This window comes from Augochlora pura, chromosome 5 (assembly GCF_028453695.1).
Source record: "Augochlora pura isolate Apur16 chromosome 5, APUR_v2.2.1, whole genome shotgun sequence".
Lineage (NCBI taxonomy): Eukaryota > Metazoa > Arthropoda > Insecta > Hymenoptera > Halictidae > Augochlora > Augochlora pura.
Window position 1 is genome coordinate 15,362,236 of NC_135776.1, and position 19,910 is coordinate 15,382,145.

Genomic DNA, 19,910 nt, shown 5'->3' on the forward strand with positions numbered 1-19,910 from the left:
ATAGCTTATATTACATGGATAATAGAATATATTAATAAAAATGATATATTAATTATTTTCTTGCTAATTCGGCCAGTAAGATAGTAAATTGTTTAGTTTTTAGACGTTTTATTGTGTAGATTTCTTTTTAAATAGTGCTTTTGTTATATAGTGAGGAGTTTATTGTTTAATTGATATACAGGATTGTATGCGTACACAAATTGTAATAAAATGTATAATACGTGCGCTGTGTATAATATTACGTAATATATATATTATTAAGCAGGAACCAATTTCCTAATAATTCCACATTGTCATGCGAAATAAAATATTTTTACATAACTTGCTACAAAGTTCAATTAGTAACAATTGCGAATTTTTATGCAAAACGAAAACTATCCTATGTCATTTGAAACAAAAATGTCCCAGATAAACATTTACTCCCTTGCTTAATAAATTAAATACTTTGAAAATGATAAAACATTTTTAACCTTTTTTTATATTTAACTATTAATACATATTATCAGCCTAATAATAACTTCAATATTGTCATATTGAAACGTGTCGTATTACAAAATTGTCATAATAGAAACATGTTATATTAAAAAATTGTCATATTAAAAACGTGTCATATTAAAAAATTGTCATAATAGAAACATGACTTATTAAAAAATTGTCATAATAGAAACATGACATATTAAAAAATTGTCATATTTAATAGAAATTCCTACGTCTACTACAAAGAATTCAATTCTTTAAAAAAATTAAGCAATAAATTAATACAGTATAATTTTTCACAAGATTCGATCCAGCGAATTTTACAAATGGATCATCGATCGTATCAAAATCGATGTAGCCTCGCCTGGCTCCGGCTACAATGTTCTACCATCGACATTGCAAAACGCGAGACCATTCTCCGCGGACTTCCCGTAAATGGCGCCCCCGTCTAACCTATGCAAGTAGGATACGGCTAATCTGATCGCCGCAACGAGAAATATGCGATTTATATTGCCGTGGATTTATTTGCATTATAAACTGCACGGTCGTTCGTCGCAATCGAATACTGATAGCGACTCAGCGATCCGTCTTATCGAAATGATTCCCCGACGCCGGGGGACGTCTTTCCCTATTGAAAAAAAATAATTCCATGGGATAACGGGACCAACCCGGCGGCCTCGCCATGACAATCCGGCAAAGAGGAAGCCCCCGATTCCTATATGGGGAAATCGGATTTATTATATTAGACGGTAACACGGCAATAATGCCGATCTGATACGTATAAAGGAACTTTTATCGGCGTTTAGCGAGCATTCCCATTACGCCGCGTAATTCTTTCCTAAATACGTGGCATTTATGAGAAATAAGATGTGAAAGGTGATCGCAGAGAAACATTTCACCGAGAAAGAATTTTTCAATATTTTTAACGCGTTAACGATCGTAATCGTTCTTTCATTGTAGGTTAATTAAAGATAGTAGTATTTTTATATATTTGGAATATTAGTGTGACAATAAATGCGACAATAAATAACTAATAAAAAAAAAAAATGTTTATTTTATCTATTTCATTTGTTTTATTTATTTCATTTTTATACTAATTATATTATATCATATTTCTATATTTTATTTCATTTTTATATCGATCTTATTATAGCATATTTCTATATTTTATTTCGTTTTTATATCAATCTTATTATAGCATATTTCTATACTTTATTTCATTTTTTATACTAATTATATTATATTATATTTTTATATTAATCATATTATATCGTATTTCTATATTTTATTTCATTTTTACATGAAACATATTATATAATAATATTGGCTATAATTTTAGCTTCTACTTTTGTTTTATATACGATTTCAGCAATCTCGATGCGTTCGCTTAAATAATTATTATTAACACCAAATCACGCAACCCTTGAAACCATTTAAAATTATATATATATATATTCATATATTTTAAATATTTTCTCGTATCATCGGCTCAGAAAATAATTAATTACCTTGATTTGACTGTCTCGGACAGACCGAAAATTATAGTTTAAGAACAATAGTTCCCGCGTCCGCGAACATCCGCGTCGCTATATCGTTCCATCAGATGACAGAGAAATGTTTTAATTAGGTTATTCAGTTGGCACCGGCGCTGACTCGCTGACAAAGGAAAAGAATTATGAGGTTCGGGTATGACCGCGACGATGATACTATCCATTAAAAAGTTGAGGATGAACCGTGGACGGGAACATGATTAAGAGAATTAACAGCGGGAAAATGATGTGAAACCGTATCGCCGCCTGCGCGACTAACAAATTCATGTTCGAACCGCCACCGCGAAAATGATACGCGAATTTCCGCGGAGACCGCGATGAAACGAAAAACACTGGCCAGCGAAATTGAATGGATACCGCGGTTTCGGAAGCACGATTTTTCCAAATTTTTATTAACGAGAATGTCTATGTTTTTATTAGACCGATGCTGGCCTTTTAAAGGGAATTGGAAAATGATTATAAAATTGAAAGAGATACCGAACAAGTGTTTTTAACAAAGAAAAATATTGACAGCATTTAATTTGTCAGTTGCGAAGGGTTTTTTAAATGTTTGTGTTTGTTTTTTAATGGAAATGGTACCGGTCAATATTTTAGTAACTGTAATCGTTATAATATACGTGATATAGTATACGTTATGATATTGTTTTATATAGTATAAGATTTTGTATTTACTTGTTTAACATTCACTTGATTTTACAATGCATACAGTTTTTTAAAATATATGTTACTAGGTAATATATATTATGAAATGATTAAATAATTTTCTATATATTTATAAAGCTGTTGCATTTACCTGTTTATAAATATTTCATATATATTTACAAATATATCTATTACTTATCTCAACGCATATTAACATTAGATAATCAATTAATTATTTGATCAATTAACGAATCAATATCAATTATACCGAATGAATCATATAACACATCAATGTACCATAATTAATAAATTAATAATATCACGTAATTGAAACATCAATTTATAATGAAAATGTTATTAATTCCGAGGAAAATGAGAGGGTTTGGAATAGTCGGTGTTCCATAAGATCCGCGAGATTATGAATAATCCCGAGACAATTCTCACGCGGACAACAGCGTCGGCAAAGCGAACGATTTCTTTAAAGGCCGTCGCTCGCGTTCGATTCAATTTCGCATGCAATTTGTTTAGCGAATATCTTCCGAATCGAGTTCGCGTCCGTCGCGACCCGCCGCCACACTTTTTCCTCGGAGCTTCCGTTAATCCGGCGTCCGACCACGTCCAATAGTCAATTAACAAAAATGTCCAACCGGAATATCTTAGTCGCGCGAATGAACCCTTAATTGTATATTTGTACATGCAATTAGCGTGCAGTTCAACCGATCCGGGCAGCATCTAAACGACACTCGGCGCCGCGCTGTAATCGCCCTCTCGGCGGATCGAAGGAAACTTCGGCTCTGTTGCCTACCGCCCCGGCAACCATCGCGGATAGAATCCGATTTGCAGACGGAAAACAGAAAGAAAAACACGCGCCGGCCATCGAATTCGGCGGAACGGCCCCGGCTATACCGCCGCGGCGGTATTAGTCGCGCATCCGGACCGCGATACCGGATACCATAAGCGCCACACAGTTTTTGCAATCTCTGCGTGGCGAAGTAAATCAATATTGAATCGCAACTGCACGCTAATTATTGCAACAGGCGACGATAAGAAAATGTAGCGTGTTATCGATGACAATCTGACGTTTACTATATAAAATTATTAATATTTTAAAATAAAATATAATTTTTTTTATTATTAGTATTAATATAAAATATACATTTTTTTATTATTAGTATTAATATAAAATATAAATTTTTTTTATTATTAGTATTAATATAAAATATAGTTCGTGTATACGAACGAGCGATTTTCAAAGCTTCATATTTTTATGAAGGCTGACTGAATACATGGCTGACTGAGTGGGGAGATTTCCCCGATTTATATAGTCGATGGATAGCCTAATGAGGGAAATTTAATTTATATTTTCGTTGAATCGGAGTTTCTCGTAATTCATAGGACACTTGCTTTTTCTTTATGAAATACAATTTCAATTCAACTTTGTTAATACTTTGATTGAGATTTAATTTTGGAAAGTAAATTTTTATGCTGATTAATATTATTGTTTGTATTGGATAATGTAAAAGGGAGGGGTTGGTATGAAAGAGGGAGGGACTAATCTAGATATGGGAGGGGTCGAACTAAGAGTAGAAGTGGTTAAACTGAGAGTAGGAGTGATTAAAGTAAAATAGGAGGTGCCAACCTTCAAGAAGGAGTGGCTAATACAAAACTGGGAGTGTCTAAAAGTGAGAATTGCTAATCTCAAAGCGTGAGGGCTAATTTGAAAGTAGAAAGGAAGAGCCCAAACAGCGGAAGGGCAATAAAGGGAAGGAGGGACCAATATATAGAAGGAAGGACCAATACAAAAGGGGTCATGCAATAGGGAGAGGGCATATCCTTAAATGAGGAGGGACTAATATAAAAGCGGGAGCGACCAAAATTGAAAAATACTAATCTCAAAGTATGAGGACTGATTGAAAAGAAGAAATGGCAAACAAAGATTGTAGGACCACTAAAAAAAGGAGAGACCAATACAAAAAAGGAGGGGTCAATGCAAAAGGGGTGTAGCCAGTCCATAGAAGGAGGGACTAATCTTAAATGAGGTGGAGCTAATACAAAACTGGGGTGTCCAAAAGTAAGAAGTACTTAACCTAAATACGTGAGAGTTAATCCAAAAGTAGAAAGGCCGAACCCAAACATGGGAGGCATCAAACCAAAAGAGGTGGAGTCGATACAAAGAAGGAGGGACCAATACAATTGAGGAGTGGCCAATCCATAATGGGAGGGACTAATACAAAAAGCGAAGAAAACATTATTTCCTAAGCATGACATCATTCCCTGTGATGCATTTTACAATACTGGTACCATAAAACTAATAAAAGTGGTGTATGGTTGCAATATTATTATTTATTTTTATACGAAGCAACTTTGTCTTCCTTTTTCCAGAGACCCATCATTGATATTCGAGGGAACAAGGGACTCAGACAATTATTTTCTATTATCATTATCCGAACGACTGGATAAGTATTATTTTCCGGCGTTTATTGATTCGTTACAGCAACGAATACGATTTGTCACTTTAATTATTATCGTTGAACGTAAATGTTTGTTATTCTACCGTTCTACACGCTTCATAATGCTACTTCGGAGCTCACCTTTCGTAAAATATCGCCGGCACGAGGAAAGCAACCGGAACTTTTATTCACTTTTATATCAGGCTTGGGAATAGAGAATATAATTCATTAAAAGCTGTATTATACTGCCTAGTGGATAAATAGTTTGCTTCACCGAAGCATTTGTCCAAGTAACAATCATCCATATAGCAAACATTTACGAAACTGTTGGCAGTAAATATATAATATTCATGTTATGTTATCAAGCTCATGTTTTTGTTCAATTGTCAATTAAAAAATAAATATCGAGTTTCCATCTTTTTAATAAGCATTCGATGTTTGTTAATTTTTTAAAGTACACCTACTCTTCATACAATATTTCATCATAAAATTATAATCATAATAAATGCGATAATATATAAAATAATAATATAATAAATACAATAACATGTAACATAATAATATAATCAATACACCATATTAATATAATTTCTATTAGTGTCAAATAACAATTGTAATTCACATTAACATAAACATACAATAGAACCCTAACAAATACAAGATAAATAGAAACCCTCTCTTTACTTTTTCACAATTCCACCTAATGGCAAATTAAACAAATTAAACAACATAATAATACAATCCCTCGAGTGTAAATAAGAAAAAATATATCCCCCGAGAAATCGTTTTATTTACACTACATTCCCGTGGTGAATAAATAGAGGTTCCGGTGCAACGGCGCAGAAATAAAATAAATTCCCGTTGCCGAAGTAAAAAAGAATCTGGACCGCTCTATGCTGCTTTTACCGTCGCGGGGCTTGTGTGCGCGCGCGCGCCCTCGCCCGCGCCGGGTTCTCGAGAAAATCGAAAAATACATTAGCGGAACGGCTGACGATTATATGTTAAAATAGGACACATTGTACATAGAGCACTCCGACGAACGACGCGAGCACTTATTGTTAGTCAGCGTGAAATGTTGAGCCAATTTCGAGGGAGCGTCACGTCGGCGTAAGCCTGATTCTCAATGGTTGCCGAGAAACGAGCGTCTGAATATTGCCGTCATATGGCTTGCGACTCTCTCTCTCTCTCTCTGTCTCCCTTTCTCTCTCTTCACTCGCTTAAATCCTTTGGATTCCATCGTTCGGAGTTAATTGAACGACGCCTGTGTATCGTTCGGCTGAGCCAGATACGACCAGACGATTGGTACGTACACAACCGGAACCGCCCCGTTTTCGAATCTCCGCGTATAACTTGAGAAAACTCTACAGTATAGTACAGGGAAGAAGACGATCGAATAAATTGGCTGTCTTTCACCGTCGTTTTATTGGCTGCTTAATGTCGCGTCAACTACAGATATCGGTTGTTTAACAACCGTGGCGCGAAAACGTCCCATTTAAAATAACAGAACGCTAAGTTGGAAAACGCTTAGGTATATTACGATCATATCAATTCTTCGAAAATGATGGAAACCGATCTTTAGGAGTCGATTCCTCTGAAATTAGAGTTATTTTAGAAATTATCTGGTAATTTCGGTGCCTACTACTGTAACTCAATGTTAGATTTTAGTTCATATTTTTAGTTTATTTATAATTTTAGTGAATATATTTTTCTTATATTATATTATACTATATTATATTGTATTATATTATATTATACTATATTATACTGTATTATATCATATTATACTATATTATATTGTATTATATTATATTAAACTATATTATACTGTATTATATTATATTATACTATATTATATTGTATCATACTGTATGATATTAATTATACCATATTATATTGTATTATATTATATCATATTATACTATATTATGCTATACTAATATTATATTATATTTCTACATTTTAAAGTTGAAATAATTTCAACCGCAAAGGATTAATAATTGCAGTCACAACTTTATTGCAGATATTTTCCGTTGCGTTCCACATTTGCAACAGGAATTAAAATGAGAAGTTAAACGAATATTATTTTAATCATTTCTATGCATAATTGAGCACTGAAGAGTGCGCGTTATTTTTCGCGAACATAAAAATGTGCTTCCTTGTTTATCGATCAATTTTAATGTTAAAAGGTGTCTCATATATTTGTACTTTCTACAGCATTCTTTATCGATCGTTCACCGTCCTTCCCTCGTTCGTTTAATTATATTGACACTGTGACGACGGCCTTATATAATATTTAATAAATAATTGCACGAGAATTGTACCAGATCTCATTGTAACTAGCGCATAGTTGTGTTAATGAGTTAGTTTATTGCACATAATTGTACCTAGGAAACTGGGTGAACAAATACTTTGGTGAGTCACTGTGTAATATTTGATAAAAATTGGTACCTATTGTGCAGTATATTTAGTATAATGTATTTTGTTACGAGTTAATTACTGTTGTACTTGGTGTGTTATTATACCAGTAGAATGGTGTACTATTACAGTGTTGTAATTTAATGTATTATATGATATAATGTAGTATGTATTATATATTGTATATTATATTATATATTATACTTTCATATTAAATATATTGTAGTATATTGTTTTGTATAATACATTTTGTTACGAGTTAACTGCTGTTTTATTTCGTATATTATTATATTAGTAGAATGTTATACTGTTATACTATTACATTAAAAATACTATATTATATATTGCATAATATATTAAATTATATCGTATATTACTTTACTATACTAAATATATTATACGATATGCTATAATATATTTTGTTTTCTAGTATATTTAGTATATTTATAACATAACACAGTATATTGTATTATAAATTATATTTAAAATAACAGTATAGTAGTATAATAATTCAAAATTCATAAACTCATAACGAAGCAAATATAAAATATGTAATGTCGAATAACCAATGCTACAACCGAAAAGGGGTCGATTCTACGACAAAAAATAAACGAAAATAAAACAATAATATTTTCCCATTTAACACCATCTGCTTATTTATCTATTTATCTCTATTTATTTATTTACACCCCCAGAGAATATAATTTAAAAATAAAGCCAATAATATCTGTTTGTCCACCCTAATTTTTCTCGACAATGATGCCTTACTAGCAAATAGTTAGTTATCGATATAAATTATCGAGAAATAAAATTTAAGGTGCGCAAAATGACAGGACAAAAATATTCTGAAAATTTACAACGCTTTGGTTCGTAACTTCATTACACTACACGTGTTTACACGGTCCACAACGCGGCCGATATCTCCAGAGATCAAAATGTCCACACGCCCCCCCCCCCCCCCCCCCCCCCCCCCTCGTCCGCCCTCGTCGACAATTTACAACGCGAGCTCAAATTTGTCCGTCGTTCATTCGTACGCAAACTCGAACGTTTATCATTGAATTACTAGATTAATACGGACTGATTAACGTTGTTACCGAAAATTGGAGCGAGAGCTCGTTACATTTCGTTGACGCGGTCTGATCTCCCAAAGTACGAGCGCGCTTACAATTATTCACTTATCCGGCTATCCGATTCAACGTTTCCGGCAATTATTGATATTCCGTTTTCCAGCAATTTTCCGCTTGAAATTTTACGAAATCCCACGGAATTCTACCAACAATATTTTTACAATAAAGGAAGAGGGTAGTTTTGAGGATTCAATGAATCGAAATGGTAGAAAAATCCTTAAACGTTGCGAATTTAAATGTTATTTCCTCAGCGAGCCAATAATAATGAAATAAAACGTTAGACAATAAATGAAAAATGCATCTTCTTCAATTTTACAAAATCTCATAGAATTCTGTCAAAAATATTTTTACAGTGAAGGGAAAGGGTAGTTTTGTGCTCGGAACGAATCGAAATCGAATAAAAATCCTTAAACGTTGCAAACTTAAATATTAATTGCACAGTGAATCAATAATAATTAAATCGGACGACAAATAATAAATGAAAAATGAATCTCTTCCAATTTTACAATATCCTATACGATTCTATAAAAAATATGTTTAGAACAAAGTGAAATCGAACAAAAATCCCCAAACGTTGCGAATATAAATATTATTTAATCAGTGAAATGATAACAATCAAATTAGACATTAAACAATAAAGTACAAATGAATATTCTTCAATTTTACAAAATCCCATAGAATGCTATCAAAAATATTTTGACAACAAAAACTAAGGGTAGTTTCGAGCTTGAAACGAATCGAAGTCAAATAAAAAATCCTCGAACCTCTGAAATTTATATATAAATTAATCAGCGAATCAATAACAATTAGATCAAACGTTAAACGATAAATGAAAACTGAATCTTCTTCAATCTTTGAAGCGTACAAGGAGAACCGATGTGCCGAAATCATCGTCGCGCTATAATTTCTTACGTATTCCCGTAGAAACTGTGCGCGCGCGCGCGCCTCGCAAAGCCGATTTACAGCATCGAAACTTTCACTAACTCGGAATGTTGTTCGGAACAAAGCAATTCACCTTCTTTCCCCGGAGGGCTCTCGCCGCCAAATTTGACTTTTTATTTGCGCGCGGGACCCGTCCGCGACCGTCCGGGAGTCAAGTTATTATTTTGTAACAGGGACCGCGCGCAACTATGCAATAAACGCCGCGCGCTCGTAAACTGCACGGTCAATGCAACTTTGGAACTGTGTGAAACGCCGAGTGAGAGCGGACCGGACAATGCGCGCGAGAGCCGGAGAGAGATAGATACATATATAGAGAGAGAGAGAAAGAAAGAGTAACGGAGAGAGAGAGAGAGAGAGAGAAAAAGTGAGAGAGAAAGAGAGGAAGAGGAAGAAAGAGATATAGAGAGGACGAAAGAGATATAGAGAGAACGAGAGAAAAATATAGAGAGAGTGAGAGAGAGACCGAGAGAGAGAGAGAGAGTAAGAAAGAGTAAGCAAGAGAGATATGTAGAGCGAGAGAGCGAGGACTGGAGAACAATAGAGTGATGCAGAGAGAACGAGAAAAAAATATAGAGAGAGAAAAAGAGAGAGAAAGAGAGAGAGAGAAAGAAAAAAATATAGAGAGATAGAGTATGGAAGAGAGAGAGCGAGAGAGAGAGAGAGACATATATATGGAGAGAGCAAGGGAGAGAGAACAAGAGAGTGATGCAGAGAGAACGAGAGAAAAATATAGAGAAAGAATGAGAGAGAGAGAGAGAGAGAGAGTGAGCAAGGAAGAGAGAGAGTAAGGAAGACCAGCAGAGTGACGTAAAAAGAGAGCGATATATCTAATGATCTATCTACATCGATATGTAAAAAGATTTATATATATTGTATAGAGAGAGACAGAGATGGAGAGAGAGAGAGAGAGAGGGAGAGAATAAAAAGGCTAAGCAGCGGACGACATTCAACTAGCCACTATTTATATCGTAACGATAGGAGCCATCCGGTGTGCAACGGCGGTAAGAAAAAAGGAAGCAGCAGGAATTAAATTGATAGGCCGTATAGGAGGCAACATGGAAGGGGCGTTCCTTTATCAAACTTTCGTGTCGCGGCGATCATTAACATCGAAGAAGAAAAGACGCGGCGGTGGGAGAAAGGGAGAGGGACGAAACAATGCAACCCCTGCGCAACGCTCCGGCCGATTTCACTCGAAATAGATGTTCAACTTGTAGTATTTTCCTGACTCGTGGAAACTGGTAAATGAATTTCACGTGTAGCAGCCGCTGTAAGGTTTCAAACGTGGTCTCGATATTGTTGCTGCGCCTTGCTCGTGTTATTTTAATTTTGATATATATATTCGTAGAGCGAATCCCAATTAACCCCTTGCGCTGTAATATCAGACTCTGTTCTGAAGATTTTGAAGGTAGTCTGTTAAATGGTAGTTAATGTTTAAACAACGACGATTGCGATATAATAGGTATAAACTTTTTGTTTGAAGTTTATTAGTAATAAATAAATGATGATCTGTGTAGCTGTGAAACTAGTTATAGTGAGAGTTAAAGGGGTTGAAGGGATGTTTATATTTGGAATATGGAAAATTGAGTATTTCGTTAACGGTTTTTAATTTGTATCTCCTGTGAACTGTGTCGAAAGCGGTATATTAAATAATTAAAGCGCAGTCGAGATCAGGATCTGCCTAATTATTTAATTGACCTAACAACAGCGTTTCCAATTCATCGGAATGGTTTCTAATTTGTTACTCCATAAAATGCGAAAGATAACGTAAGAGAACGAAATTTACAGATCAACGTTTAACTCGTACAAACTTCAATATTTTGACACAGGAAAAATATGTTTCAAACAATGCTGAATAAGTATTAAAAATGATAATATATAAGAATGAAATAGCCTTCCATTTGATTTGTGAAAAAGTTACAGAAATGAATTTATAATTTTAATTGAATTATCAAAGATAATTTAAGTTAAAATGCTGCTAAATGCTAAGTCAACGATATCTCTAAGTTAACAATAACCCCATTTGCGTTAATATTATAGAATATTGCAGCATGTTGGCACATCTCCGTGCACATGTAAGTGCACTTACAAGCAGCTATTCGATTATCGATCTCGCCACTCGCGGAGGCCGCACTTATTACAGCAAATAATTATTTACCGCATTGCATAATGAAGTTTATAATAAATCGCGCGGGATAGCCTGGCTCGCGGCCAGCGTTTTACCGACTATAGTAATTGGCACGGATCGTGTATTTATCTTAAATGGAGCATCGCTAGGAGGACCCCAGGAGGCCGGATTTTTCCTAAAGTTTGTAGGTTTTTAGAACAGCTGATCGAAATTGTTGATTAATCTACGCTTACGACGTTCGGCGGGATTGTCGCTTGACAACAATTTTAACAATCGACTGGTCAGACTCGCGACGGAGATTTCCAATAATAATCTTCTTTTATTTCTAATAATAATTTTATTATTAATAAATTTATTATTAACGTTTAAATTCGCTATTCAATTTTCAACCGGCGTTACCCCCAATTTTTAAACAATTTCGATGAATGTTATCCCTAAATCTATATACATAGTACGATAATTGTACCATAATGAAATTCATTAAAATTGTTTGATTGATTTAAAAATTGTTAGAAAATTTAATACTGAATTCGAATAGAACAGCATTTTAATTGTTTCTCATTTCGCCACTAAAATTTCGTATATTACTATTCAAAATAATATTTATATTATCGAAGTTTTTCTTTATTTAAGAGACTGTTAAAAAGTAACAATTTTATGATTCACAGGATCGCATCCCTTATACACAAAATGCATTATGTAATACAAAATGATAACACCTTCGCTGAGAAGAGCTGCTTTCAATAACTTCGAGTGCAAAGGATTGAGGGATAAAAAAATCTCCAAATATTTCTAAACAAATAAATAAATCATAGATTATCCGTTACAGATGCGTGCGCATGGAAAAGCGAAACGAGCTGGAAACAAGCCCGCCTAGAAATTCTGTTGTAAAACGACGCGCGTGGCTGACATTAACAGAACCTTAAAATCCGTTTTATAGAATATAGAAACGTGACGAACGTTGTTTCGGACGGTTCGGTATGTTACGGAGACTCGCGAGAGCCGAATATGGACGAATAAATAACGAAACCGTGATGCCTCGCCGTGATTCGAAATGAATTTATTATCCCGTCGCGGAACGCGCGCGGCCGGTGTCGCATTACGGAGTGGGATGAAAATTGTTGCTAAATTACAATGCCCGGTGTTGCGCCCGTGTGTTGCAACCGTTCGTAATTCCCAGCTACGAGACGATAGGGATTCTATTAGGCTGGTAAGAGAATGACGTCGGCTTCCAAACTATATCTTTAAATCGACATATCACAAATCGGAATAGGTATTTTTTTTAAACAAAATAAGATTCATTACAATCGACACATTTTTGCCAATAAATTGACAGTTTGTTAATTCCATCAGCGTAAAATTCTGTTGTTCCGGAACTGATGAATTCTTCGAACGAATATTACACGAACTTGCTTGGTGTCCATTGCGAAGTCGATAACTTCGAATGAGCACAAATTAACGGTACAGACAAAGGCATGCCAATCAACGTGCAGCACGACATCTGCACCGTAAGATGACATTGAAAGGCGAACAGAGAAAAAGTGAATTGTTATCTCAAAACATAGGTTAAAGTTCGAAAGATCGGAAACCGACATTAATTTCTTACCGACCTGATATCTTACCAACCTAATATCTTATGCGATTTCGCGGTGCAATTGTGGAGACGGTGTCGGTCTCTTTTCTGCAAGGGCAAAATTCTGCGGAATTATCAGAAATCAATCGGGACCTAGTAATGTCAGCGCGCGCGTCCCTAACAATGCAGATCGCCGGAGAACTTGCTGCCACTTATGAACAAAGTATTTGTCGCGAATAAAGATTTCTTTGTCCTTTGGAAAAATATGGTTGTTGGCGAGCTGTTTTTATGAGGACAATTTTGTTACTTTGTTGTATTATATTATTGTATTATATGGTATATTGTAGTATACTGGATTATGTTAAAATATGCTACAGTATAGTAATATATATTGCAATATGTTATATAATATTATAGTGTACTAATTTAATATACGTAGTATAGTTATTAATGTAATTAGTATAATATATTTTACTCTATTACTCTATATTGTACTATAATATATTATAGATTATTATAATTTAATATATTATATATTATATTATAGCATGATATATTGTATTACACTAGCCATATAATGTATAATATCGTCATTGATATTTTAATTATTAATATAATTAGTATAATATAGTATATAATATTCCATATTATTATATTATAGTATACTATATTATGTTACACTATACTGTATAATAAATAATATAATTACAGTAGAATATACTATATTTTATATTAATTTAATTAAAATATAATATTATATTGCTAACTAATGTAAAGTATAATGTTGAAACATAACAATCTATATATGTCATGGATCATTGTAAATATAATTTGTAAGTATATTATAAATATAATGTTAAAATATAAATTATGATGTTGAATAATGTAAAATATAATGTTAAAGTATAATATTATAACTAGGTTATAGATGTAATATCAAATAATATAACATATAATGTTACGATACAATATTATAACCATGTTATAAATTGTAACAAATATAATATTATAACTATGTTATAAATTATAACAAATATAATATTATAACTATGTTATAAATTATAACAAATATAATATTATAACTATGTTATAAATGATAACAAACATAATATTATAACTCTCTTAATCGATCAAGATTCCTGTTCGACGTCGAACAGGAAAAAAGTATCCACGGAGGAGATTGCCGCCTCCGCGCAGGGGAAATTCGCGGAAAAGTTTCCGGACTACGTCGAAAGTATGCGGTATTTTCAAACATGTTAAGTTTCCCCGATAGCGTCGCCGCGCGCCTTAAGACAACCGTCGAGTGTACTCGGTGTAATTGAAGCGGCGGAAAAACAACGAGTGCCGGCCGGCCTAAGTATTTCCTTATTTTCAGAGACAGTGGAGAGCTCGCGCGCGCGGTTAACCGGCGGAACGAGAAATAGAAGTATCCTGGAACGGTTGATCGTTATTATCGAATTAAGTAATTATTACTGGCGCGGCGTGCCGAGAGAAACGCCGCGGTTAATCGACGATTCTATGGGAACGGCTCGTTTCTAATGGAGAATTCGTTTGCGACACGATGTACCATTGCATAAACAACGATTATTTATTGTCTTTGAAATTATTTTGTGATTTATGGTTTTGCAGTTTTATCAGGTTTTAATTGAAAATTGATTAAATGTTTCAAAGGAGATTCGCGTTTCTTGTTTAATCGTTGCGAGGAACTAAAGTAACAGAAATTGTTATTTTAATAACAAGTTCATGTTTCGTTTAAATTTTCATCAAGTTATCATAAATCCTGTTTAAATCTTTATCGAGTTCGTATAAATTATCTTTAAATTTTCATCTGATTCACGTAAGTCTTGTTGAAACTTTTATCAAGCTCCTATTAACTTTTCAACCATTTTTACAGCTAATAATTTAGTAAACATTCTCGAGTCCACTTCGCTGTATTTTACGTCACAAAAATCCACTATTAGATTATTCAATCACTACGTAACTTTTTTTCTCAATTTATATAACTTACCAAGTATCGCGTTAATAAATAAGCAAAGCAGTTCCCTTTCTTCGTCTAAATGAATAGATTTAATTTATTCGAAGTAACGAGACGAGACGGTGGTTAGGGCAGATGATTTTTAAAGATGCGCACCGTCGGTCTACAAACACGATTTCCAGACTTAATAAAGCAGAACACAATTAACCAATTACGAGCTTAAATGAAATGAAACGTGCATGAACGTAGCCGGGTTGTTAAATCTTCTTTGAACCGTGAACACGTCACCGGTACTAGCCAATTCCACGAAATAAAAACCATCCTCGCTCGTGCAAACAATGTTCGCGAACACGTAGCTTGTTCCAAAGAACGTTATTTTCACTTCTGAAGCAGGATCCGTACACGTCGGTAATAATTTTACTGTAAATCTTCTATTCTTTCAAAATTCTTAGATATCGCTCTTTTTATTTATGACGTTCGCTTCTCCAAGCAATTTTATTATTGTTTCTTCACACTTTGAATTTCCTTTTCACTTTTAACAAACAATAGTTTAGTTTTGGCACGGGATAATTTAAGAAACTTTTTCTGCTATATTATGATTTGATTTTTAATATTTTTTGTTAGGTTGTTATGTTATATTGAATTATAATATACTGAAATATATTATAGTGAATTTTATTATATTGAAGTATATTATAGTGAATTATGTTATAACGAATTATATTATAGTGAATTATATTACAGTAAATTATATTATAGTGAATTATATTACAGTGAATTATATTATAGTGAATTATATTATATTGATTTATATTATAGTGAATTGTATTATACTGAATTATACTATATTGGTTTATATCATAGTAAATTATATCATATTAAGCTATAATATATTAGATTATATTCTATTAGGTCATTTTTATTCACTTGTATATTTATTATACAATTTTCAATTCCTGAAGCACAAATAAATTTATCAAATGACAATATTACAACATATTTATTAATTACGAATATACTAATTTCTCAATTTAAACCCCATAGAAATTCAATTTAAAGCAGTTCTTGCTTCTATCAAAAAATAAATTACAATCATCAAGCATAATTTTAAAAATCCATATTTAAATAACAACATTAAAAATAATCTTTAAACGGTATAACAGGATTGAAAAAAAGAATCATTGCAATTTTAATTATACAGAAAAGTCATAACAACATTTACAAAATTCGTATTTAAATAACAACAATAAGAATAATCTTTAAACGGCAGAACAAGATTGGAAAAAAGAATCACCGCAATTTTAATTATACAGAAAAGTCATAACAACATTTACATAATTCGTATTTAAATAACAACATTAAGAATAATCTTTAAACGGTAGAATAATATTGGAAAAAAGAATCATTTCGATTTTAATTGCACAGAAAAGTCTATTGATAAAAGGTAATGCCCTAAGAGAAGATATTTCAGTAGAACATAATGAAAGTTCCTAATTTAAAGATCATATTTGCTGAAACTTCGAGGATCTTCCTGTTCTTTTCTCATCAAACCGTACAACTTTCAATTACTTCGGTCGATCCGGCTCGTTACTCCGCGCTGAGAAAAATACTTGTAACAGCGGAGGGGCTACCGAGTTTCGGTAGCGTTTAGATTTATTAAACATCGCCCGAATGTATTCGCGTTTAGGCTGGCGTCGTTCTTTCGAGCGTCGACTTTAACCCTTTCGCGCCGAGCGCCGCATATATGCGGCATCGAAACGATGCGTATACGACTTGTGTCTGTAGTTGACGGCAACATTATTTATTGTCGGCCGAACATATTCTGTGAATTTTAGTGATATATTAGATTAATCACTCCTTAAAGCTTAATGGTTCTGAAAATTTCTTAAAACTGTTATTTGTTGCAACGATATCGGAACGTATTGTGCAATAAACTTTAAGCATGGAAATGTCGCGAGTTTCCGTTCAGCGACGGTGCCTCGGACCTGCCGCAGCGAAAGGGTTAAGAACGCGAACGTCGAACGTTGACGCGTTTCTCCCGAGCTAACAGATTCGATCGTAAAAATTACCCGACGTCTTCGGACGCGGCGACGCATCGGCAGGATCGCGGGTCGATATCATTTCGTTTAAAATAAATAGGAATGACCTTGACATTTAGAAATTGCGACAGATTCTCCGATCGATGAAAAAAAAAGGCGAAAGCTGTTCGCATTTAATTTAAATGACGCGTGGGATGGTACAAGCGATTGATGATTGATATATGTTAATGTGATGACGAAGCGAAGACACTTTCGTCGAATTTTTCAGGCGGGTTTTAAACAATTTCGGCGAATATTAGCTTCGGTATGTTAATAATTAAGGATCATTTATATCAGTTTGAAAAACGTGGTTTTATATTGTTTTGAGAAGAGTGAATTTATATTATTTTGGAAAGAGTGAATTTATATTATTTTTGAAAGAGTGAATTTATATTATTTTTGAAAAGAGTGAATTTATTCTATTTTGAAAAGAATTAATTTATATTGTTTTGAGAAAATTTAATTTATATTATAGGCAAAGTGAGGATTGAAGACATAGTAATATATAAATTTATTAAAATATGAACCTAAATGTGCCAAAACAAGATTATTGCATTTGCATTATGATTACAGCATTGCAACATTGTATAATTATTATTATTTTCGCAATTGTTCACGATTCGGGTGCCCTCCGCAGAAAAATGAAGCACTTCAACGCTGCTGACGGTAATGGCATTTGCAAAATTAACAAATATTGTTTCACGAAGTGTTTATCAGTAAAATTTTCTCTCCAAAATTTATTTAAAGAGATTAATTTTGCTAAAATCCTTGTTTATACAGATCAATGATCTATTGTTTTATATTTTGTCGAAGCAATCCATTTATCTTCAACTTTCTATCATCTTAATTATTTTGTCACTTAACGTGTGTTAATTTTGTCAAAATTAATAAACGTTGTTTTATGAAGTCTGTATCAATAAGATGTTCTCTGACATTTTTATCCAAACGGCTTAATCGTTGCGAACGTTCTCTTGTTTTACATTTTCTCGAAGCGATCTAATTATCTTCACTGTCCAGTTATTTTAACAATCTCCGTCACTTTAACAATTAACAAACGCTGTTTAGCAAAGTCTGTAACAATACGATCTCGCCACGAATTTTTATGTAAAACGCGTCTAATCGTTTCCAATATTCTATTATCTTATATTTTCTCGAGGCGATCTTCACTGTTCAATTATTGTAATATTTCTGTCACTATTAAAATTGACAAACGTCGTATCACGAAGTCTATAATAATACAATCTTCTCTCCAACATTTACTAAAACGGTGTAATTATTTCCAATGTTCCATCCTTTTAAATAGAAACGTTTTAATAGAACATTCAGTCTTGATTGTCTTGACTACCCAATTATTTTTCTATTTCCATCACTTTAAAAATTAACAAACGCCGTATCACAAAGTTTATAACAATAAAATCTTCCTTTAAATTTTAACGTAATCAGCCTAATTGTTTCCAACGTTCTATCATTTTACATTTCGTCGAAGTAAACTAATCATCTTGACTATCCTCAATATCCCATTTTGTAAATTAACAAATTCTCTATCACAAAGACTATAACAATAAAATTTATTCTCTAAAATTTACTAAAACAGTGTAATTATTACCCGGGTTCTGTCTTGTCTTGACTGTTCAATTATTTTTCTATTTCCATCACTTTAAAAATTAACAAACGCCGTATCACAAAGTTTATAACAATAATATGATCTCTCAAATTTTTATCTAGACAGTCAAATCGTTTCCAACGTCCTATTGTTTTATATTTCGTCGGAGCAAACTAATCATCTTGACTATCCTAAATACCCACTTTCCAAATTAACAAATGCTATATCACAAAGGCTACAACAATAAAACCGTCTCTCCAAAATACGCCTAAATAGTCCAAGTATTACCAGCATTCCCTCACAGTTCCCTTTTACATTTCTTCGAACCTAATCTCACCCAGAATATCCTAAGTATCCAAATACCGTATCACAACCTCCCCCAAAAAATATTCCCCTAACCAGCCTAATCCCTCGCAACGTCCCCATCGCGTTACATTTCCTTTAAAGCGTACCCTCCCCAGCTCGCAGCAAACCGCGTTCGAGTACTCGTCGCTCCATCGGCGGCCAAATCTCGACAAAAAGGTCTGAAAATGTCCGCGAAGCCTCGAAACAGCGGACTCGACGTGCCCTGGCCCACATAAACGCGTGCCGTCCCGCCAGCCGTTCCCTAAACAGAGCACGGCGTAGCCCTTTTTCTAGGTCAGTCGTCGGATAATAAGACACCCACCCCTCGACTAATGTTCGTCGTTCCTGCCAATCCCGGCGTGGCACCGTGTCTACAATTACAACGCGATCACAGAGCCTTTGAAAGGCGAGTCGTCACGGTCCCCGGTCTAATTAATCCCCGCGAATAATCCGATCACTGGTGGCCCACACTTTCACCGATCCCTTGAAAACCCGTGCGAACGGGATCTACTTAAAATCCTGCTGGCTTTAACGCCGCCGTCCACCGCGTCCATCTAACGCGCGTACTCCTTCGAGAAAAAGGATTATTTGTTCCGTCGTCCTGCGGT

The 19,910-nt window shown here is 33.9% G+C and overlaps 2 protein-coding genes across 2 annotated transcripts in view; both read right to left on the reverse strand.

The window, feature by feature from the left end:
* Scp2 (Sarcoplasmic calcium-binding protein 2) overlaps positions 1-19,910 on the reverse strand; it is an 87,908-nt gene that overhangs the window by 67,659 nt on the left and 339 nt on the right. The gene's annotated exons all lie outside the window — the stretch shown is intronic.
* The window catches only part of LOC144470049 (ras-specific guanine nucleotide-releasing factor 2-like), a 66,381-nt gene that overhangs the window by 1,489 nt on the left and 44,982 nt on the right, over positions 1-19,910 (reverse strand). The gene's annotated exons all lie outside the window — the stretch shown is intronic.